The 24,901-nt window shown below is 37.7% G+C and overlaps 1 long non-coding RNA gene across 2 annotated transcripts; it reads left to right on the top strand.

The window, feature by feature from the left end:
- The first annotated feature begins 3,289 nt into the window (after positions 1-3,289).
- Positions 3,290-9,478, top strand: LOC107913675 (uncharacterized). Of its 2 annotated transcripts, XR_001688613.2 has the most exons (5): positions 3,290-3,680; positions 6,616-7,181; positions 7,912-8,093; positions 8,828-8,867; positions 9,161-9,478. It is a non-coding gene; the product is annotated as an uncharacterized lncRNA (long non-coding RNA). The 2 variants fall into 2 exon arrangements; XR_001688612.1 differs by lacking the exon at positions 6,616-7,181 and having other exon boundaries at positions 3,292-3,680.
- The last annotated feature ends 15,423 nt before the right edge of the window (positions 9,479-24,901 follow it).

Genomic DNA, 24,901 nt, shown 5'->3' with positions numbered 1-24,901 from the left:
TTTTGTTTGGACCGTTTGAGCCTTTCAAGCCAACCTTGATGAATTTTTATCCCTTGAAACCCAACTTTGACACTATATGGCCTAATTTTATTTGAACCCTTGTAATATTCAGCCATCACTTTTCTCTGAATTATCTTTAAATTGTCCCAAACACTAGACTTAGGTAGAGTTTGGATGGGTGGTGGGTTTACTTGCGGTTAGTGTAAAAATAGCGGTGGCGGTGAGATTAGATACTGTAGCGATGCTATAACGTGAGACAAAAAGTAAGCTAAACGCACCGTACCGCACCTAATCGCCCATTCAAACCCACCCTTAGTACTATTCAGAATGTTCTTTGAAAATAAGTTTGGGGAAGTTGAAAAGAAGTATCAAATGCTCAAAAATATTGTAGTACATAAGCAAAATGCTAGTGAAAAAAAGAGAGAGAAGAGCATACGTACTTGAAAGGAAATAGATGTACAAAAGAGCATGTGAAAGCAAAGTAAGTTGGTGTATTGAAGGTAAATATTTTGAAGGTCCAATTGAAGCTGAGTCTAGGGTTTTTAGCCTAAATTTATCTATCTTTTACCTACCCCTAACCTAGCCACGTTACAAAATTTTTAAAGACCTATTGATTCAATTTTCTATGTTACCTACATTAGTGGAGAGAAATTGTTATGTTCAACATATGAAAGCATAAATTAAACTTAATGATTGCATCTTAATCTTGAATAAGGGAATAAAATCAAATTGGTAGGGATTTAACATGACTTTATTAGGAAGCCCTTAGTCTATTTTTGCTATCTTAAGAATAATTGCAATTAATTTGAATGGTATGTATACTTAAGTAGCGTAAATTTCAAAATTCTTGTTCTTGAGCATAAGAATATCAAATTCATAATTTTGGGAAGAATGTTGTTCTGAAGGAATTCTTCAAAGGTGTTTCGGAGAAATTCTTTTCAAATTTGTGCATTACTCGAGACGAGCAATGAAATAAATTTGGAGGTGTGGAAACATGAAAATATACACACTTTTTCATGCCCTTTTAATTCAAATTCATGCAGTTTTGATAAAATTTTTGTCGAAAAATATATAATAATTATAAAATAATTAAATTGCACCCAAATTATGGACATGTTGAATTTTAATTCATTTTATATCAATTTTTTATTATTTTTGATTATTTTTGACAGATTTGCACAAAGGGCGAAAAACAGCGCGGCTGACACTATTAGAAGCGAAAAACCGAGAAGCAATTTTGAAGCATCAAGGAGAATTAATTTTTTAGCCTAAGACGGTCCAAATTATGTGTATTAATTCATAATATGATTAATTTTAATTTTAATCCAATTTAATTTGGGTTAAATAAATTATTACTAATTAATTATGAAAAGTGGCCCAGTTGAGCTAAACCGAGAAAATCGATCCAATCGACCACTTGGCATCCCAAAACCGTCCCACATGCTGACCGAATTAGCTTGTTTGGCTGATTATTTGGCTTGGAAAATGGCCCTCGAAGACTCCTTCAATTTGCATTCAAACCCCTCTACTATTCATGCCTTTCAAGATTTGCCCCTACCTAAAAATAACATGTTTGTAATCTTCAAACATGCCACATGTATGCCCGGCCATAGGGGACTCTATGGCTACTGATTTTTGCTAAGACTACAACAAAATAGGTTTTTAGCAGCATTTGGATAAAATATGTTGCTATAGATCGAGCATTAACAACGCTTTTTGAAAAATGCCGCTATAGATCGAGCATTAGCGGTACTTTTTGAAAAACGCCGCTATAGGTCGACCATTAGCGTCGCTTTTTGAGAAACGCCGCAAAAAAATTAACCACAACGTCATCGTTTTATGTTGAGCTTTAGTGGCATTAGCGGCGCTTTTTGAAAAACGACGCTATAGATCGAGCATTAGTGGCACTTTTTGAAAAATGTCGCTATAGGTCGACCATGAGCGGCACTTTTTGAAAATCGCCGCAAAAAAATTAAGCACAAAGCGTCGTTTTATGTTGAGTTTTAGTGGTATTAGCGGCACTTTTTGAAAAACATCGCTATAGATCGAGCTTTAGCGACACTTTATAAAAAACGCCGCAAAAAACATTTTATCTATCTATTTATTATTTAATTGGTTTATATATATCAATTAAAATACATTTCTTTTTTAATTGAATATTAAAATTCTTTAGAAAAAAATAATGACACGTAGAAAAAATTTGAAAGTAAAAACATAAAAAAATATTTGTTAAAAATAAAAAAATTAAAATACTATTATTTAAAATAATTTTAAAGTTTTTTGGGTACATGACTGATTGTTTTTTAATTTATATATTAAATAATTTCTTATATAATCGTAAAAGAGATAGTATTAATTTTAAAATATTGAATTAATTATCATTATAGTTTAGGGTTTATGGTTTAAGGTATATGGTTTAGGGTTTAAGATTTATGGATTACGAGTTTAGGGATTATGGTTTATGGTTTATGGTTTAAAGGTTGGGGTTTAAGGTTTAGGAGTTAGGGGTTAAGGGTTTATGGTTTATGTTTTATGATTTAGGATTTAGGATTTAGGATTTAGCGGTTAGGGGTTAATGGTTTAGGATTTAGATTAATTAGTGTTTTTTAATTTATATATTAAATAATTTCTTATATAATTGTAAAAGAGATAATATTAATTTTAATATATTAAAATTATGATTATAGTTTGAATTATTTAAGAGATAATTGATAAACTTTATATATATTAAATGGTTTAGGATTTAAGGTTTACTTGAGATTTGTTAAATGATGAAATTTTATACAATCAATTAATGCTTTTATATTTAAAAATATTTAATCTAAACCATTAGATATATTTAAATATTAGTTTAAAAAAATATTGTTAAATAAATAAATAAAAGTAACAGATTGATATGGATAGGTAACAATCTATTTTGGATAGGACCAAATTATAACAAATAAAAATAAAATACAAAAACTAAAAATTATAATTTTATCTAATTCTTTTAAATATTACAAAAAATTTAAAAAATTATTTATTTAAAATTTATATGAAAGATACAATAATTCAATATAAAAATTGTAAAAAAGTCGAGCGTTAGCGGCATTTATGAAAAAACGCTACAAAAGGTAAGTAATAGCGGCGTTTTTGTTGCAAACGCCACAAAAATGTTGAGCAATAGTGGCATTTTTTGTCCAAACGCCGCTAAAAGTCGAACAATAGTGAAATTTTTTCCAAATGCCACGAATATATTTTTTGCAAAACTGTATCGTTTTGTAATTATATATTTTTATCCCAAAATTTCAAATGAAATCTCTTCTTTTTCCCAAAATCGATTCCCCCACCCCAAAAATCCCACTTGAAATCTCTTCTTCTTTTTTCCCCATTTATTTTTCCCGAACCATTTCTCCCCTACCCCGATTCCCTTTATTTTTCCCCTTTTATTTTATCTTGCAGACTGTTGTTATGAGAGATAAGGTCACGGGGAGACCTCGTGGCTTTGGATTTTTTATCTTCTCAGATCAATCCGTCATCAATACTGTTCTTCAAGAAAATTTCACTACTAACCCTCCTTTTTTCTCCGAATCTCGATCGCTTCTTTGGCTGTTCTGCCCATGGCGATTGCAGCGGCAGCTGTTATTGTCCCATTGGGCCTTCTTTTCTTCATCTCCGGCCTCGCTGTGAATCTTATTCAGGTTCTTATTAGGTTTTTTTTTAATTTGGTATATTTTCTTTTGTTCTAACTTCTTAGGGAATTTTCCTCATATTTTAATTTGATTAAGTGGATTTTTCTATTTTTTTTTCTTTTTATATTAGCTGTGGTTGCATTAAAGAAGATGACAGTAACTGGTTTTCTCTGTTTCTTTTTTATTCGATATTTCTTGAGCTGAGATTATTATTGAGCTTGCATGTAATCTAGTAATCTGGATTTTTGATACGAGCCTAAATCTTGAGTAAAGAAAGGAAGGAAATCGGAGAAGAGAAGAGGAAGAATAAAGAGGATAAGAAAAAACTGGACTGTTTTCTTCTCATTTGATAACTGCTTCTCAATGCAATACATGAAATTTAAAGAAAACTAACAAAGAAATGACGTGGAACTATTCTGTTATAACCAAAATGCCCCGTATTATTAGTTCCAACTCCCCGTTTCAATTAAACTTCGCGAATTCCTTCAGCTAGCTTTTCAGCTCGTAACAATACTCCCTTCGCAGATAACAACCTTATCCTCAAGGCTAAAAATGAGGAAATTTTGCTTGAATTGCAGTGAAGGATTCCCATGTCGTGTCTTCGGGGAAAGAGTCAACCGTTTCCGGGTAACATGCACCCCTGAATGGCCCCCGATAGCACTAGCGTGGAAGTGGAGGAACAACTCCCGTCGCAATTGGGAACCTTCCCCACCACAATCTTCCCTTTTCTGAATAGAACCCGACCTTCCCACGCACACTTTTTGTCATGATTTGGAAGCTGCAGAATATTCTGAATTATCTTCTGTAATCGATCATCCTGTGTATAAGAGAGTTGCAAAGCTTCAGTCGTTGATGTTCATCAAGCCAGTGACCATATTCCATGTCAAATGCCAGAGCTGCATTTCCCGCAACTGTATGGCCATGGTCCACAGAAAGTCCAGATGCGATAAAAATACCCTGCTGCCGTGCCCTTTGAAGCTCTTGCTCTAGTTCTGTAAGCCTGAGTCGACTACTCTCAAGCTATTGAACATAGGCTTTTTTCCTCAATCTACTCTTTCTTGCAGCTTCTCGATTCTGAGCAAGCCTGCGAAGTGTCTTTTGATCACCACTTTTTGACTTGGGTTGATCCACCGTATTCACCATTACAGCTCCATGTTGAACTCTAGGAAGCTGTTTTTTATGGTCAGTGTCAACATTAGTAGAAGTGTCAGTCTGTTGGCTATTATCGGCAAGGCCATAGTTAGCCCAGTTCTCAATTTGGCCATTTCCCAACGGGGCACCAAATGTTGGGCCCTTCTGGTACATGAACTGCCCTGTATCCAAACACCCCGTTCCACTTGAAACTATCGTTGTTGCACCACTGCTCATGTTCAAGGCGCCATAGTGCAAGGTATTAGCAACAACACAAACATTGTTGGATTTTAAACTAAAATGGAGCCTTGTTGTTTCAAGTTGACCAGCTCCCTCATTGGATCCCCGAACGGCCCACATTCAAAACGATATTGGAGGCTCTTTATATACACCGGCCAAGACGACATTTGCAAGCCTCCATTCCTCTGAGAATAGAAATGATGCCATTCTAACGCTCTGCCTTCTAAGTTCAACATCACCATGCGGACCTTACTCACTTCAAGTATGCCTTCCGCTTCAAAATACTGTTCCAATTTGGTCCACCATACCCATAAGTCATTTCCATCGAACTTAGGACACTCCAATTGACTGGTTTTAGTAGAAACTCCTACTTCATAAGAAGGATCCCGCACATGCACACGACCTCTATCCGTGACAATGGGTTCCGTCTGTCATTGCTGTAAGTCGGTGGTTTTGGGTAAGAACCCAAAGGAGATCCCAAAACCCCCTTTCCCTTAACAACTGCAGCATTTACCGATGAAACAGTTGGTGGTGGCCCGAAATACTGAACCAACAAAGACTGTAAGTCAGCTCGAAACTCCGTTTTGAACTCCTGTAGTCGAGATTCCATCTTGGCCATCAGATGCGCGATTTCCTCTTAGATTTTTGAGATTTCCTGCTGCATATTGCCCACCTCTTTCTGTAACCTCGTCTAAACACCATCTCCAGCCATCAAAAGGGACCATGAAAGCTCTGATACCTTTGATACGAGCCTAAATCTTGAGTAAAGAAAGGAAGGAAATCAGAAAAGAGAAGAGGAAGAATAGAGAGGATAAGAAAATACTGGACTATTTTCTTCTTATTTGATAACTTCTTCTCAATGCAATACATGTAATTTAAAGAAAACTAACAAAGAAATGGCGTGGAACTATTTTGTTATAACCAAAACACCCCGTATTATTAGTTTCAAAAACTCCCCGTTTCAATTAAACTTCGCAAATTCCTTCAGCTACCTTTTCAGGTCGTAACATTTTTTAATCTACTTTACTTCTTAGCTAATAAAATTTACTAAAAAGAAAATTCAATCAGAATCTTTAGGTTTCAGCTTGATGAAACCTTAAAATTTTTAAATTTTTTTTACCATGCACACTTGCCTTTTCTCACGATATCATTTAATGCTAAAAATGAGATAAAAAAGTCCATTTTTTATTGGTTCTTTTTTTAAGAAACCAGAATCCCTTTTGTTAGACAAAGTTGGTTCAATTTTATTAATTGGCCGATGTGTAAATCCTTCTTCCTTCCTTTCTTTTCATCTATTTGTCAGTAACCATTTTTAATGTTTCGCAATGCGATTTTTCTTCTCTCAGGTAGTATGCTTTGTTCTTATTCGACCACTGTCCAAGAACACATATAGAAAGATGTCAAGTTCAATTTTGAGCTTGATTTATCCAACTAAATTATTTAAATTATTAATTAAATTTTGAGCAATTGAATTTTAAATTAGTCTAAATTACAGCAAGAACATCCCATGCCGTAATAATGTATTTTTGCTCCAATTCAATAATTTAATGTTAAATTTTTAAGTCATGTGCAGTTGAGGGACATTTGGATGTTCATATGAGCTCAATTGGGAATTTAATCCACAATAATGAGCTGCTGAATGACGATCATATGCTGGTTGAAGGAATTAAATTAACATTGGAAGAAAAGTCGGTCCAATTAGAATAGCAGGCCGAACATGCGGCAAACTCAGCAGGGGAATTAATTTTTCTCCAAATTCCTTTCTTGCTAGCGGTGGCTGACCTCAATTAATTCAAGGAAATCAAATCAGCCTTGAAGAGTTCAACTAAAGTAGAACTCTAGTAGGCTGGAGCTATTTTTATGCGATGAGTTCAGCTAGGATAAAGGGGGATAAGATCGAATTATTTTTGATTTTGCTGGAGGCTGTTAATTTTTCCATAAAAAGAGGCGGGCAACAATTTTAAAAGGGGAGTCAAAAAACAGAAGAGAGATAGCAAAGGGGCATCACAACTGAGTAGGAAAATTCTCTAATTGAACCAGCATAAGCCGATTAGGCAGCTGGAATAGCAGCTTAAAGATTTCAGCTAAGCGAAAGGAAGGAAGCTCGACGATTTGAGGAATTTCTTTTCCAAAAATTCAGTCTGTAACTCATGTTGTTTACAATTGACTTTGGTTTTGCTTTACTTGCTATGAGTGGCTGAATACTTAAGCTTAGTTAGACACTTATGAAGCCTAGCACAAGGAATTTGAAGACTTAATTTGTTTTAAATTCGAATTTAGCATTCTTAAATTGCTAAGTTTTATCATTCAAGGAATTTTTCTAAATTAATTAGATTGATCACCTATTCAATTTAGGATTTTTCTCATAATCATCTAAGTGCAATTGAGTAATCAAATTTCTTAATTTCACTTAGAACTGGTGATGATTAATTGACATGACGCTAATTGACGCAACTACAGATTTGATTTTGGAAGCCGCTGGAGGATTTTCTTTAATTCACACACGGTGAAGTCTTTAAAATATTGAATGCTTTTTTTTAATTAGCCAACAAAGAATAATTAAAGGTAGGGCTTCAATTACGAATGTTCTCTAATTGAATTTAAATTTATTTGGGGATAGGAATTCACTTCGTAAATGAATTTTCAGCATTGTTGCTAGATTGGACTACTTAAATAATTTAAGATCACAAAGGACTTGTGCTTGGTGGATTAAGGCATCAATAACTGAGCATCCTCTCTTTAATTCGACAATTTTTCAGCATTCACAAATCAATTTATTCGTTACTTTAGATCATTATTAGCATAAATTCCCCCATTTTACTATCTTGCATGCGTTTACGTTATCTTATTTTCAATTCTTCTCAAATAGGTTTAACACGAGCTTCTTCGTGGGACGATTCCTTACTTACTCTGTATTACTAGTTAATATTGGCTGAGTAGTGGATAAAATTCGGTGGTCGTAACGACAGCTACCAAAAGATCAATAGGGTATTGGCAGAGTTGTTGTGGCTGTAACTGGTTTGGCTGGTTGATTGGTGGGCAGGCGTTAAGGTGCTAATGAGCTCATTTATTTAGTTATTTAGATCAGTTATTTTAATAAACTGGATATTGCATTTTTTGGCATTTTTGAAGCTAGTATAGTCTAATTCTGAAATCCTTTCTGAGATGTTATAGATGCTAAAACCATTTCTGATATGGCAGTTTGTGATGATCAAATGCCTAAATGCTTTGTGCTTCCATTTCCAACTATACTAGTAAGAAGCTTGTCTAAAAAAATGATCTTATTAGTAAGCACTAACACATGAAAGCAGCTAATGTTTTCGCTACATCCTTGGACTCTGAAAGTTCAATAATTATCACTAAAGAGTTTGCCATCTCAACTTGAAATAGGATGTTACTTTGACAAAGGTGTTAGAAAATAAGATTTTTGTGCAGTGTTTAGATGTTCATGCCTCCAGTGATTGATAATTCTATTTACTGTTAGACTTTAGTTAGTTGATGTCTTTTGTTCAACTAGTATCTTTGATGTCTATAGGCTTAAAGATTGGGCAGTTTCAGTTCGTCTAGATAATTATGCAAATATGAGTTGAACTATTACTGTGAAGTTTTGTGACTTTTGTCTTCTCTAAGGAGTGATAGGTGCTTCTGGACATTGGTTGAGGTGTTAATTATGGGCTGTTAGCGAGACAACTTCTATTAATATCCAAATATTGGTATCATGGATGTTATACCTTAAGTAATCTCCTAAAAATGAGCTTTTGATCTTTGAGACATTTTATTTGCAGATTGAAGTGCTCGCAGATCATGAAAGCTTCAATTTAATGGGTATGTCAGTCTCTTTTTTTTTCTAGGAAACTTATTCTCAATATTCAAGCTAAATGGAGAATTGGCATTGTTGGATTTTAAACTTTTTTTGTAGTGGTGTATTTATCATCTAAAATTTAAAAAAAATTTAAGGTAAGGAACATGCCCTTATCATATGCAATCACAGAAGTGATATTAATTCGTTAGTTGGATGGGTTTTAGCACAGGTCTGTAATTGTTGTATTCCAATTCAGAATATTTTGCATACTGTTTACCTGAGATACACATTAAATTGTTTTTTTCCTTTGCATTAGTCGAAAAATTGCTATTTTGGTTAGTTAGCGGAGGCAGCATCGAGAGAAGCTGAGGTTCAAAGAAAATATGAAGAACTCCAACTACAACTTAAAGTGGAGGCAGCAACGAGGGAAGCAAAGCAGAGCAGAAAGTACGACGCACTCCAGCTACAGCTTCAGAATATGATGAAGATGTTTCAACAGTCACATAATCCTCCATTTGAGACATTTATTTTCTTATTGTAAGAATATTTTTAACATTGTAACTTTTAACATTATTGTAAGAATATTTTGAATTATACTTCAGTTATCAATTTAAATCATATATCTTTCGTTGAATCTGAAGTACCATTTAGATTTGTTGCTTTTAGTTGGATTTCATGCTACAAGAAGGGTTGTATATGGATGAAAATTGAATGTTACAAATCTGCCAAAGTTAGTGGCGTTTTTTCATAAACGACGCTAAAGAACGGTACTTTTAGCGGCGTTTGTGATAAAAGCGCCGCTAAAGGTCATGTTCTTTAGCGGTGTTTTTTATAAAAGTGACGTTAAAGGTCATGTTCTATAGCGGCGTTTTTTCACATAAACGCCGCAAAATTTAGCAACATTTTTTACGGCGCTTGTGAAAGCGCCGCAAATAGTTTTAGCAGCACTTAAAAGTGCCTTTATAGGCCTAAAAAAAGCCGCTAAAAGCCTATTTTGCTGTAGTGTAATTTTAACAGCTATCCCAACCTATAAATACCCCCTCTGCTGCTCATTTCAAACACATCTCAAAACCATCCATTCTTCGCTTCTCTCTCACTTTTGTCTTTCCATTGTTCTTCATTTTCTTCCTCTATTCCTTAATCTATTTCACCTCTTGAAAGAGATTCATTCAACCACCATTTTGAGCAACATTCAAGTGTTCGTGGAAACCTCGGTTCAACAAGAACAAGCGGAGAAGAAAGAGTGGAGAAAACTATTCAAGCCTTGAAGAAACACCAGATTTGATTCTTGTTCCTTATCCCTTTTAATTTTATTGTTGTTATTATGAACTTGTCCATTAATAATTGTGATGTTGATATGTTTAATTTAATTAATATGGCTTAAATTTAATTCGTGTTAGGTTGATTGCATTTTGTCTACTTAATTAATTAAAATTGTGTTTGTGTTGTTATAGGCCTCGGTAAGATGTTTGATTAAGTAAAACAATGGCTAAGTTATTCTTGCATTATAATTTTAAGGTAACTAATGAATTAATTATTTAAATGGATTGAAATTGTAATTAATTGTGACGGTACGTAATCAGTGCATGTTTAATCATCTAAGGTAACTCAGGGTTAAATTAGCAACGGTATATAACGATACATTAGCCTTGCATAACTTGAAAGATTATTATGATTAAACTATTTCCAGGTAGATATACATTGTTACCTCACGTAATCTTTTATGTGTTTATATGATTGAATTAATTGTTTGAATTGACATAAAGATATGTACAAGAGATTATTTTTATTTCATAAGTATGTATGTGCATTAACACATTTTCTTATTAAAATTTGTTTAATCGGTCGAATGAACATAAAGATATAGTCAAAAGATAAATTGATTTTGGTAGGTAAGTATGTTCATAAGTTAGCAAATTACCGAGTTGCCGTGAATTTATTCTTAACAACATGAATATGAGTTTAATAATTGTAAGTTAAGAAATGTAAATAATCTAGCACAATTATGTCATCTTGATTAAAATCATCTAGCACAATTACGGCGCGCCACTAGTTACAGCCGCAATGATGTCCTCCTCTGCGTTGATCATCACCAGCCGACCCTCTTTCACCAACTTCAACTTTTGGTATAGCGGTGAAGGTACTGCTCCTACTGAATGAATCTAAGGCCTTCCTAACAAACAATTGTAAGAAGGCTTGATGTCCATTACCAGGAAATCTACCTCGTATGTGCTTGGGTCGATTAAGAGGGGTATTTTAATCCTTTCCATTACTCGTCTTTTAGTACCATCGAACGCCCTTACTATGTTCTGGCACTTTTTCATATGCGAGCTGTCCACGGGCAACCTATTCAGGGTGGATAAGGGTAAAACATTTAGGTCTGATCCATTATCAATTAATACCCCTAGCAACGTATACCCTTTGCAACGGATTGTAATGTGCAAAGCTTTGGTCGATCCCATACCTCCCAGTGGTATTTCATCGTCGTTAAAGAAAATGAAGTTATCAGCACTTATATTACCAAACATACGGTCTAACTTATTCACAGAGATGTCATTAGCGACGTAAGTTTCATTTAATACTTTCATTAACGCGTTGCGATATACCTCAAAGCTTAAGAGTAATGCTAGTACCGAGATACGAGCTGGCTACTTATGTAAGTGCTCTATGACACTGTATTCGTTGTGTTTTAAGAACTTTAGAAACTCCCTAGCTTCATTCTCTATTACTGGCTCGCTGGCAGGTGATTCAAGTTGGACCGCCTTTTCCTTCTTCTGTTCAACCACCAAGGCTTTTCCTTTTACAGGCCCTATTTTGAAATTGCTGGATCATAACGCTTTCCACTACATGTGTAGAAGCCATCATCATTGCTCTTTTTTGAAGCATTTATCGGGTTCCCCTCTCTTGGAATTGTCACGTTACAGTCATAATTCCAAGGAACCCTTTTGTTATCCTTATAGAAAAAGGGTACAGGTTTTTGGATTATGACTATCGGTGGTATTTGTATCCCTACTTCACTGCTCTTTGGCCGTGAAATAATCACCACTGGGTGATTGACCTTTTGGAACCTTTTTGTGGGTCCCTCCTCTGAGGCGTAGACCTCTTTTTCTTCAAATCCCTTGATCTCTTCATGAAACTTTATCTCTTTATTATCCATCACATTTTGCACCATGGTCCTGAACTCTGTACATTCCTGGATATTATGACCCTCCTTGGCATGGAACTCATAGTATGTTGCTGCCCCTTTAGGCCTTTCATCTAAATCTCGTGTGATTAAACCCCTACATACCATCTGTTCCCAAACACATTTTATTGGGGTTCTTACCTCCATCACGTCTGCCTTAATTCTCTTAGTTCCACATTCGGCTATCGCATTTACCCATTTATTTGCATGATCAGGCAACGGATTTCCTGCTACGTTTGGTCCTGATGGGTCATCAAGCTTTACAATACCCATTTTGATGAGTTTTTCGAGCACTTTCTTGAACGCAGTACAATTCTCAATCGAATTCCCCGTTATCCCTGCATGATATTCACATTAAGCATTTGCGTCATACCACTTAAGGAATGGGGGCTGCATGGGTTTCAGATAACAAGGGGCTACCACATGTGCATCAAATAGATTTTGATACAGCTCTTTATAAGTTATCGGGATAGGTGTAAACTGGGGTCTTTTTTACCTCAAATTGGACTCCTACCTCGGAGGACCTTGATGACTGGTAGCTACCGTCCTTGGTGAGCCAACGGTGATTGGCTTTGAATATCCCTTATTGTATGGACTTACATTATTTATCTCACATTCTTTCTTCCTCGAGGCCAGTCTTTTAAAGTTTTACCCCGCATCTATTTTACCACTTCTTACCCCATTTTCAATCATTTCAACGGTCATTACTATATCTAAGAAGCTCTTAGTAGCGCTTCCCAACATATGGGTGATGAGCGGGCCCTTTAAAGCATTGATGAAAAGCATTATGGTTTCTTTTTCCAGAAGAGGCGGCTGGACTTGAGTTGCCACTTTTCTCCATCTCTAGGCATACTACCTGAAGCTTTCATTTTGTTTCTTCTCCATGTTTTGTAGCGTGATCCTATCGGGCGTCATTCCACTACGTTGCTATATTGTCTCATGAAAGCTTGTGTCAAATCTTCCATGAGCTAATTTGGGCGCGACTCAGCTGGTTATACCATTTGGCTGCAGCTCCGATCAAACTGTCCTGAAAATAGTGAATTAACAATTGATCATTGTCAATATATCCCGTCATCCTCTGACAGAACATGGTGATATGGGCTTCAGGACAACTAGTCCTATTATAGCTTTCGAATTTTGGTATTTTAAACTTAGGCGGGAGAACTAAGTCAGGGACCAAACTCAGGTCTTTGGCATCGATTTTGCAATGGTAATCAGCACTTTCCATTGCTTTGAAATTTTTCTCGAGCCACCTACACCTATCTTCAAGTTGCTTCGGCAAATCCACCCTTGCCTTCTCTACTTCTGCTACATCATACAGATCAGGGACAACAGGGTTGGTTGGATTATCTCCCGGGTTAGAACCCAAGCCTGTCTAAAAGTTCATCGGTGCTGAGGTGCCGACTTGGTATTGAGGTCTAATGTGAACAGGCACTCATTGTGGACACATATCCGGTTGTGCCTGAGTGTTCGTTGGGGTGAAACCTAGAGGATAAACAGGGTCCTCATGATCAACTCCAGAATCGATTACAGGGCTCTTTCCTTTATCATCCCCTCCAGCCAATATTTGTGTCAGTTGGCCCATCATAGTCCTTTAGGATTCCAGCACATCTTGTTGGATTTTATCCAATTGTTCTTGCATCTTATCTTGCATTTCTTTTTGCATTTGTTCCAACCTTTCTAACCTTTGATCCATTGCTTTTGTTTTCTTTCTCGTGCCGTAAGTATGTTCTAGGATAATTGTCATAATTTTAGTTTATTAGGATCTTTTTATTATACTTGATGCATATAATGAAATGTAATGCGGATGAATGAAATAAATGCAAAAAAGAGGTATTGACTCTGATTCAATTTCATCAGAAAAACTTTACTAGAAAACAAATTTCTTTACATAAAATAGATTACATCTACGGCTTTGCCCTTATACTCAAAGCCTTGACCTTCCTAAGAAGCCAAGCTAATTCTCGGCCTCGGTCCGATTCTGACTCATACTTCAAACTTAATACATTAGCCTGAACTGCTAGGGTTTGTAGCTGATCGGCTACTTTGCATACTTGAGCCACCGCCTCACCCATAATATAGTCTCTTTCTCTAATCTGATCTTGAAACCGATAGAACTGCTCTTTCCACTGTTCATTACCCCTCTCAATAAGCTCTATTTGGAGTTTACTATTTTGCAATGCGTCCTCGAGCTCTCCTACCCGTCCCTTCAATTCTTCGATTTTGCCTAAGCTTGCCTTTAACTCGATCACAGAATTACAACTACAGTACTGGTGAAGCGACTTTTCTAACTCGATTACTCAAGCTTTCAATCCCATCTCCTTGTTTTGGCATTCTAACAAACCCTTTTCCAAAGTAACTTCTCAAGCTCAAGCATCTTGGAACTTCTTTTCCCATTGATCGGCTTTAGTATTTTCCTCTTGGATTTCCTGTCACCATTGCTCCAACGCTTTACCTAAACCGGCCGTTCTTATTGACCTACGCAACTTCTTGTAATTCATCTTCAAGCTGTCCAAATCTTCTTCAGCCTTGTTCTTCCCTTTTCTCCATTTGTCAGTCTCTAACTTTTGGACGTCGACATCTAGTCCTAGTTGCATTTTTTCTTCCTCTAATTGCTCTACTTTCTTTTCCAACTCCAAATTCCTCTTTTCTAAATCCTGCTTTATGATTTCTATCTCAGATGGGACCACTTGCAAATACTCTTCTATCGGTCGAACATCTTCTTCTCTTAGGCTGGGGATATTGTCTTTGACCCTCTTACTCCACCACTCATTATATTCGGAGGTCACCATCGGTCCAACGGCAAGACTCTTCGTTCGGTGAATTTGCTTCCAAGCATTGGTCACTTCTCGAATCTTCTTCTTGTAACCGTCATCTTTATATGAAAACTCACTCTGGGCTAGTCCTTGGGTTGTAGGTACGAACTGTCTCGACCTATACTGTTTTAGTACCAACAACGGTGCATAGCCAACAGCTCCCCAAATCCCAAGTAAAGGGACCCAGTCCAAGTCCCCACATCGATAAAAGATCTCATCGGGCACAATCCAAGGAGTTTTCCATTCAACATCTTCGTCCTTGAGATTTTGAAGAATTTCCATCCACTTTTCCACGGTAATGTTGTCAGGTCTCGATGTCGCTGCTAGTTCTTTAATGGGGAATAGTTCTCAGAAAATACTCGATAGGAAACTTTATCCACTTTCCAGAAGTGACTGTGGAACCACACTAGTAAAAGCTGCGCACATCCAATGAAACTTCCCTCACCCATGTTTCGACATGCGTTGAAAGATCTAAATGTCTCGGCCAAAATTGCTGGGACAGGTGTGACTCTCTTGTCCAGTCGATCAAACAAATCTGTAATGTAACACCTCGAACCCGAGACCGACACCGGAGTCGAACACGAGGTGTTAACAGACTATAAACCCCTTATAAAGATATTTTCCAGACACTGCCTAATCTGCGTACTTGTCGCTTTAAAAATCATATCTTGAGTTTCACAACTCGAAAATTAGTTTCGTGATTTTTCCCTGAAACTAGACTCATGTTCCCATCTACATGTTTGTTTCTAGAATTTTTGGTTGGGCCAATTAGTACAGTTTATTAGTCAAATTCTCCCAAGTTACTGGGGTCAACTACACTGAATTTTGCGCGTTACGACCTGGATATCTCCCTGTACAGAACTTCAATACTGATGACGTTTGTTTCTATAGAAACTAGACTCAGAGAGGAATCTATACATATATGGTACGACTTCTAATTATCTCTGGTTAATTTATAATGAATTTCCAAAGTCGGAGCAGGGAATCCAGAAACCGTTCTGGCCCTGTCCCACGAGAACCTGATTTTCTCTTAACATACTGTCCATATGATCTTTTCGTTACTTCTATATGAAAATAGACTCATCGAGCTTCGATTACATAATTTATTCATCAATCAATTCCATTCCTACTATTTTTAGTGATTTTTCAATCTCATGTCACTGCTGCTGCCAGCATCTGTTACGAGGGCAACCATGCCCACTTCATGTTTACTCCTTGATCCAACTAATAATTCCTCATGCATATCACAAATTATGATCATGACTAACCATGCCAAGGCTAATCATTGTCAACTTCTCCCTACTACATTATTGCCATATCATAAATTTTAACACCAAAACAATTAACCATGACATATGGCATAAAAAGGTCGAATCATCAAAATTTACGACCTAACGTTATGAAACCAAACCCAACCGAACATTTATGCCATTTTCGCATGGCTAAAAGTTTACATACCAAAGTTCAAACACAACATAATAGCCTATACATGCCGAAATGTTCACCTAAGCCGACTAAGAAGAAAGTACCAAAACTTGCTATCCGGTGTGATGACTTCGATGACGGCCCGACCACGCAAAAAGAGATGTGTCCAAGAAACCTAGAATAGGTGACAAGGAAACACCAAGTGAGTTGATAACTCAGTAAGTCATAAGCTATGCACTACCATCCATCAATAACATTATCACAAGAGAAAACAAAATGGAACGAGGCTAATTACTCCATCCATTCCGAACCATACTCTAGTTCCTCCAACCTATCGGTTCAATTTCATACCAATTTATGCATTCACAATCCACATACTCATCAATAGGATATTCGAGGCATTTTCATAAATCATTTTATTTTCGTTACAAACATACAACTAAACGGCCTTTCACCCATTCTACGATAAATTTTATGTACGTGACTTCAAGTATATTTGTCACGTAGGTTCAAACTTACCAAGCTCAACACCAAGTATAGACATAGCACCTATTAGCCATGAACTCAAGACACTTACCCGATCCGCTGTCCATGATCGACTCAATAGTGTCGCACACATAGTGTCCGTAATGATTCAAGGATGTATATTAAGTCCGCACACTCAGTGTGCTATATAGTCAACTCGCACACTTAGTGCTACATAATCAAACTCGCACACTTAGTGCTACATAGTCAATTCGCACACTTAGTGCAACATAGTCAATTCGCACACTTAGTGCTACATTGTCCAACTCGCACACTTAGTGCTGTACAATTTAAATCCGCACACTTAGCGCCAATCTCATGGTCATAAATGGTTATACCCGCACATTTAGTGCCGAGATTAACAACTCAACACATCTCACCTCTTTTCTTTTCGTTCAACAATTTCATCATCACATACATACATGTATATATATATTTATTCATTCCATTCAGCATCATTACATAGATGTTATAACCATTTGAATTAATACCAAATATATACTTAATGACTTACCTTAAGTCGGATGGAATGCTTCCCAATCGACTACTCAATATTCTTGGCTTTGCCTTTGCTTGTTTCCCCTCCTTTGGATTCTTGAGCTAGAATAAATAAGTTAATAGTTTGATTTATCTTGCAAGATATTCATAAATATGTAAATTTAATGATTCCACTTCTTCTTGCAACCCTCCTTGTTCCAAATATCAAAATTTCAACTAATGTTTAGATTACATCTCAAAGCCGAATGCATTATCATTATCAAAATAACATTTGGTCATCATTTTGTCATTCAACACATTTTTTTTTTCCACTTCATAAACATTTTGGCCGTATACTTCTAAACTAGCAAAAGCTCCCCATTTATTCGTACTATCTTTTAAATACTATCAAGTTCATGTACTTCTAATTTCTTAAGTTCAACATCTTAATGCCCATTATAGCCACTCCCATAATCTAAATTTAAAAATCGGCAACACCCACATTTCAACTATCTTAGCCGAATACTCCTCAACACTTAGACCAAAGTATGCACATTAAACTTAATACAACTTTCATTATACCTTTCACCCTAAAACATAATTTATAAATCTTGCCCTTCCTTCCATGTTTCGGTCAATTATTCAAATTACCTCATAGCATGAACATTTTTTTTTCAACTAATCTAGCATGACTCATTCGGCCTTAACAATGAACCACTTTTCATACAAGGACAAAAATAAATCAAATGAACCTTCCATTTAAACCCCATTCTATCTTCTACTCATTCAATAATACATGTAAACAACTACTAATTCTAGTACTTTGATACACGGTTTAGTGCCCAACCATCATAAAAGTTTGAATCTTTCTTAATATTGTCAAAATACATTCACAAATTAACTTAAGCATATAAGAAGATTTAACTAACACTTCAAAACTTACCTCCTACTAGCAAGAAGTAGTGCCGAATTGCCTAAATGAGAATTTTCCTTTTTCTCTTCTTTGGTTTCGGTTTTGGCAAGGTGGAGAAGAATATGAACACTCCTCTTCCCTTTTTCTCTTTCATTCCATTTTATTATAATTATTTTAAGTCATTTGTTAACTAAACAAAACATAATAAATTAGAATAAGTGGAGCACCATCACTCCTTGGCCGGCCACCCATCATCTTTTGGGCAATTTGACATGCAAAACCACTCTTTTTGGTACATGCACTAATAGACCATTTTAAATTAGACTATCATATTTTTACAATGTCTCAAATTGATCCCAATTAATAATTTCTCATGCAATTGGTAAAATTAGGGAGTGAAACTTCCACATACTCATGTTCACACATAATAAGCATAGAATATAGCAAGTAATTATTTTTACGACTCGGTCTTGTGGTCCCGAAACCACTTCCCGACTAGGGTCAATTTTGGGCTGTCACAACTCTCCCCCACTTAAGAAATTTTCGTCCCCGAAAAGCTTACCGGTAAATAGGTTTGGGTATCGTTCTTTCATCGAACTCTCGGTTTCCGAAGTAGCTTCCTCGATCCCGTGTTTGAGCCATAACACCTTTACTAACGGAACCCTTTTGTTCCGCAACTCCTTCACTTCACGAGCTAGGATACACATCGGCTCTTCTTCATAACTCATATCGGCTCGAATTTCAACCTCCGACGGACTAATTATGTGCGAAGGATCAGACCTATAGCGTCGAAGCATCGAAACATGAAAGACATCGTGTATCCTTTCAAGTTCAGGGGGCAAAATCAATCTATATGCAACCGGCCCCACTCGTTCAGAGATTTCGTACGGCCCAATGAATCTCGGGCTCAACTTGCCTTTACGGCCAAACCTAAGTACCTTTTTCCAAGGCGAAACTTTAAGGAACACTTTATCTCCCACCTGATATTCAATGTCCTTCCGTTTCAGATCCGCATACGATTTCTGACGATCTGTGGCTACCTTCAGACTTTCACGGATTACCTTTACCTTCTGTTCGGCATCTTTAATCAAATCAACTCCGAAAATTTTACTTTCACCGAGCTCAGTCCAAAACAATGGTGTACGACATTTACGACCGTACAAAGCCTCGTAAGGTGCCATCTTAATACTTGATTGGAAACTATTGTTGTAAGCGAATTCGATCAAGGGTAAATACCGTTCCCATGAACCACTAAACTCGAGGATGCAACATCTCAACATATCCTCAAGTATCTGAATTATCCGCTCGGATTGACCATCGGTTTGTGGATGAAAAGCGGTGCTAAAATGCAGCTTGGTACCCAAAGCTTCTTGCAATTTCTTCCAAAATCGCAAGGTAAATCTCGGATCTCTATCCGACACGACAGAAATAGGTACTCCATGTAATCTCACAATCTGAGAGACATACAATTCGGCTAGTTTATCTAATGAAAAATCCGTACGCACGGGGATAAAGTGAGCCGACTTAGTCAGCCTATCAACAACAACCCAAATCGCATCCTTCTTACTTGCTGACAATGGCAGTCCGGACACAAAGTCCATTGTGACTCGGTCCCATTTCCACTCGGGTATCATGATCGGCTGAAGTAACCCTGAAGGCACTTGATGTTCCGCTTTCACTTGTTGACATATTAAACATCTCGAAACAAAGTCGGAGATGTCTCGTTTCATACCATGCCACCAAAACTGACGTTTCAAGTCGTTGTACATTTTCGTACTCCCCGGGTGAATTGACATTCGGCTACAATCGGCTTCGTTCAGAATCATCGAAATGAGTTCCGAATTCCTTGGAACACACAAACGACTTCTAAACCTCAAACAATCATCATCATCAATCTGAAACTCCAATTCCTTGTTCGGAACACACTCAGCCCGTTTTGCAACCAATTCATCATCGACTTTCTGAGCTTCACGAATTTGATGAGTCAATAATGGTTTGGCTTTTAATTCAGCTACTAACACATTGTCAGGTAGAACAGACAAGTGTACATTCATCGCTCGCAAAGCAAACAGTGATTTCTGGCTTAAGGCGTCTGCCACCACATTAGCCTTTCCCGGGTGGTAATCAATGACAAGCTCGTAATCTTTCAACAACTCCAGCCAACGTCTTTGTCGCAGATTCAAGTCTCGTTGAGTCATCAAATACTTGAGACTTTTGTGGTCCGAAAATACATGGCACTTCTCACCAAACAAATAATGTCGCCATATTTTCAAAGCAAACACGATGGCAGCTAGTTCGAGGTCATGGGTCGGATAATTTCTCTCGTGTGGCTTCAATTGTCTCGACGCATAGGCCACAACTCTACCTTCTTGCATCAATACGCAACCCAACCCAAGTAGGGATGCGTCACTATAGATGACAAACTCTTTACCTGATTCGGGTTGCACTAAAATTGGAGCTTCAGTCAAATGAGTTTTCAGTTGATCGAAACTTTTCTGACATTTCTCCGTCCATTCAAACTTAACATCCTTTTGAAGTAGCTTCGTCATTGGTGTGGCTATCATCGAGAAACCTTTGACAAATCGTCGGTAATAACCGGCGAGCCCTAGGAAGCTCCGGACTTCGGTAACATTTCTCGGAGGCTTCTAGTTAAGTATGGCTGAAATTTTGCTCGGATCAACTCGAATACCCGATGCAGATACCACATGACCCAAGAAGCTAACCTCTCTTAACCAGAACTCACACTTACTGAACTTAGCATATAACTGCTTATCCCGCAAAATTTGTAACACTAGCCTCAGATGCTCAGCATGTTCGGTCTCATCTCTTGAATAGACCAAGATGTCATCAATGAACACAACTACGAACCGATCCAAATATGGTCTGAAGATCCGATTCATCAAATCCATAAACACCGCAGGGGCATTAGTGAGCCCAAACGGCATCACCAAGAACTCGTAGTGACCGTACCTCGTTCTGAAAGCAGTTTTGGGTACGTCCGAATCTCGAATCCGCAACTGATAATAACCCGATCTCAAATCTATCTTTGAAAACACTGATGCTCCCTTTAATTGATCAAACAAATCATCAATACGCGGTAACGGATACTTATTCTTTATCGTCACTTTATTCAGTTGACGATAGTCAATGCACAACCTCATGGTTCCGTCCTTCTTTTTCACGAACAATACTGGTGCACCCCAAGGTGAGAAACTTGGTCGAACGAAACCTCTATCCGTTAATTCTTGCAACTGAGCTTTCAACTCTTTTAACTCGGTTAGTGCCATACGATACGGAGCTATCGAAATTGGCGTAGTTCCAGGTACAAGCTCAATACCAAACTCTATCTCCCGAACAGGTGGCAAACCCGGTAACTCTTCAGGAAAAACATCCGGGTATTCACAAACCACCTGCACAGATCCGGGTTTCTTTTCTAACTCTTTGTCATCAAGTACATACGCAAGGTATGCTTCGCACCCTTTTCTTACATATTTCTGGGCCACCATTGCTGATATTACAGCTGGCAACCCCTTTAAGTCCGTAGACTCAACTCGGATTATCTCGTTATTTGCGCACCTCAATTCAATGGTCTTGCTTTTGCAATTCACAATCGCATCATGCGCGGTCAACCAATCCAAACCAAGAATAACGTCAAATTCGTCAAAAGGCAAAAGCATCAAATCGGCCGGAAAACAGGATTCTCGGATTATTAGAGGGCATCTCTTACACACTTTATCAACAAGTACGCATTGACCCAAAGGGTTTGACACTCGAATTACTAGCTTAGTAGACTCAACAGGTAGAGTCTTACTGGATGCTAAGGTTTCGCATACATATGAATGAGTAGAGCCAGGGTCAATCAATGCAATCACATTAGTATCAAAGAGAGTGAAGGTACCAGTGATGACGTCGGGGGAGGATGCCTCCTCTCGTGCGCGAATGGCATATGCTTTAGCAGGAGTACGGTTCTCGGCTCGATCGTCCGTATCTGAGGCCCCTCTCTGACTACCACTCCTACCTCCTAAAATTCTCGGTGGTCTACCCCTAGTTGTCACTCCACTAGGTCTTGCACCTTGAATCTTATTCTTCTCATCCAGCTCCGTGCAATCTCTAATGAAGTGGTCCTTCGAACCGCATCCGTAACAGGCCCTGTTAGTAGACTTACCCCAACATTCACCTAGGTGTCGTCTTCCACATTGGGGACATTCAGGTTTCTCTTGACGATTATTGCTCACACTAGCTACCGAAGTAGCTCGGGAGCCCGTCGATGGTCTTGCTCTGATGGAAATTCCCGCAGTCGTCCTCGACTTATTAGTGTCCTCCCTGAACTTCTTTACAGCTGAGAACGGAGCTTTACCCGTCGATCTTTTACGATGGTCTCTAGCTTCAAATTCAGCCTTCTTCTTCTCCTTTCCAAGTTCTTCCGCCTTGCAGGCTCGTTCGACTAGTGTTACGAATTCTTTTATTTCCAAAATACCCATTAGTAGCTTTAAATCTTCATTCAATCCTTCCTCGAATCTTTTGCACATAGCAACCTCATCAGCTACACACTCCCGGGCATACCTACTGAGTCTTACGAATTCATGTTCGTATTCAGATACTGTCATACGGCCTTGCTTGAGTTCCAAGAATTCCTTACGCTTTTGATCAATGAACCGTTGACTAATATATTTCTTTCGAAATTCCGTCTGAAAGAAGTCCCAAGTTACTCGTTCGTTCGGGACTATGGAAATCAAGGTCCTCCACCAATAGTAGGCTGAGTCTCGCAACAAAGATACAGCACATTTGAGACATTCGTCAGGTGTGCATGACAGTTCATCGAACACCCGAATGGTGTTATCAAGCCAGAACTCGGCCCTTTCGGCATCATCAGTAACTATGGCCTTGAACTCCTCAGCCCCGCGCTTCCTAATCAAGTCTACAGGTGGCTTGCTCAGCCTCACAGGATCAGTGACTGATGGCATTACGGGCTCTTGGGGTGGATTATTCAAATTCGGGAATTGTTGGGCAGCCGGGTTGGTTCGGGCATATTGCGCGACCCACTCATTCATCATGGTAAAGAAGGCTTGTTTAGCCCCCTCACCTTGATTATTCGCAGATGACTGAGGTTCAACAGGCGGCGTCCCTTGTGCAGGAGCAGCCGCTACGCTTTCAACGTCATCCGCTAGGGTTCTTTCTACACCGGGATCCATTTACAATCAAAACAAAAACATTTCAACCGTCAGAAGTCATCACACATTTAAACATTAACATTAAGGCATGTATAGCTAGACTCATACGCGCTATGGTAGTCCTAGAACCGACTAAACCATAGCTCTGATACCAATTAAATGTAACACCCCGAACCCGAGACCGACACCGGAGTCGAACACGAGGTGTTAACAGACTATAAACCCCTTATAAAGATATTTTCCAGACACTGCCTAATCTGCATACTTGTCGCTTTAAAAATCATTTCTTGAGTTTCACAACTCGAAAATCAGTTTCGTGATTTTTCCCAGAAACTAGACTCATGTTCCCATCTACATGTTTTTTTCTAGAATTTTTGGTTGGGCCAATTAGTACAGTTTATTAGTCAAATTCTCCCAAGTTACTGGGGTCGACTACACTGACTTTTGCGCGTTACGACCTGGATATCTCCCTGTACAGAACTTCAATACTGATGACGTTTGTTTCTATAGAAACTAGACTCAGAGAGGAATCTATACATATATGGTACGACTCCTAATTATCTCTGGTTAATTTATAATGAATTTCCAAAGTCGGAGCAGGGAATCCAGAAACCGTTCTGGCCCTGTCCCACGAGAACCTGATTTTCTCTTAACATACTGTCCATATGATCTTTTCGTTACTTCTATATGAAAATAGACTCATCGAGCTTCGATTACATAATTTATTCATCAATCAATTCCATTCCTACTATTTTTAGTGATTTTTCAATCTCATGTCACTGCTGCTGCCAGCATCTGTTACGAGGGCAACCATGCCCACTTCATGTTTACTCCTTTATCCAACTAATAATTCCTCATGCATATCACAAATTATGATCATGACTAACCATGCCAAGGCTAATCATTGTCAACTTCTCCCTACTACATTATTGCCATATCATAAATTTTAACACCAAAACAATTAACCATGACATATGGCATAAAAAGGTTGAATCATCAAAATTTACGACCTAACGTTATGAAACCAAACCCAACCGAACATTTATGCCATTTTCGCATGGCTAAAAGTTTACATACCAAAGTTCAAACACAACATAATAGCCTATACATGCCGAAATGTTCACCTAAGCCGACTAAGAAGAAAGTACCAAAACTTGCTATCCGGTGTGATGACTTCGATGACGGCCCGACCACGCAAAAAGAGATGTGTCCAAGAAACCTAGAATAGGTGACAAGGAAACACCGAGTGAGTTGATAACTCAGTAAGTCATAAGCTATGCACTACCATCCATCAATAACATTATCACAAGAGAAAACAAAATGGAACGAGGCTAATTACTCCATCCATTCCGAACCATACTCTAGTTCCTCCAACCTATCGGTTCAATTTCATACCAATTTATGCATTCACAATCCACATACTCATCAATAGGATATTCGAGGCATTTTCATAAATCATTTTATTTTCGTTACAAACATACAACTAAACGGCCTTTCACCCATTCTACGATAAATTTTATGTACGTGACTTCAAGTATATTTGTCA

Source organism: Gossypium hirsutum, chromosome D11, assembly GCF_007990345.1.
Source record: "Gossypium hirsutum isolate 1008001.06 chromosome D11, Gossypium_hirsutum_v2.1, whole genome shotgun sequence".
NCBI classification, from domain to species: domain Eukaryota; kingdom Viridiplantae; phylum Streptophyta; class Magnoliopsida; order Malvales; family Malvaceae; genus Gossypium; species Gossypium hirsutum.
Note: the sequence above shows the minus strand (reverse complement) of the source record. Positions and strands in the feature narration are given on the sequence as shown.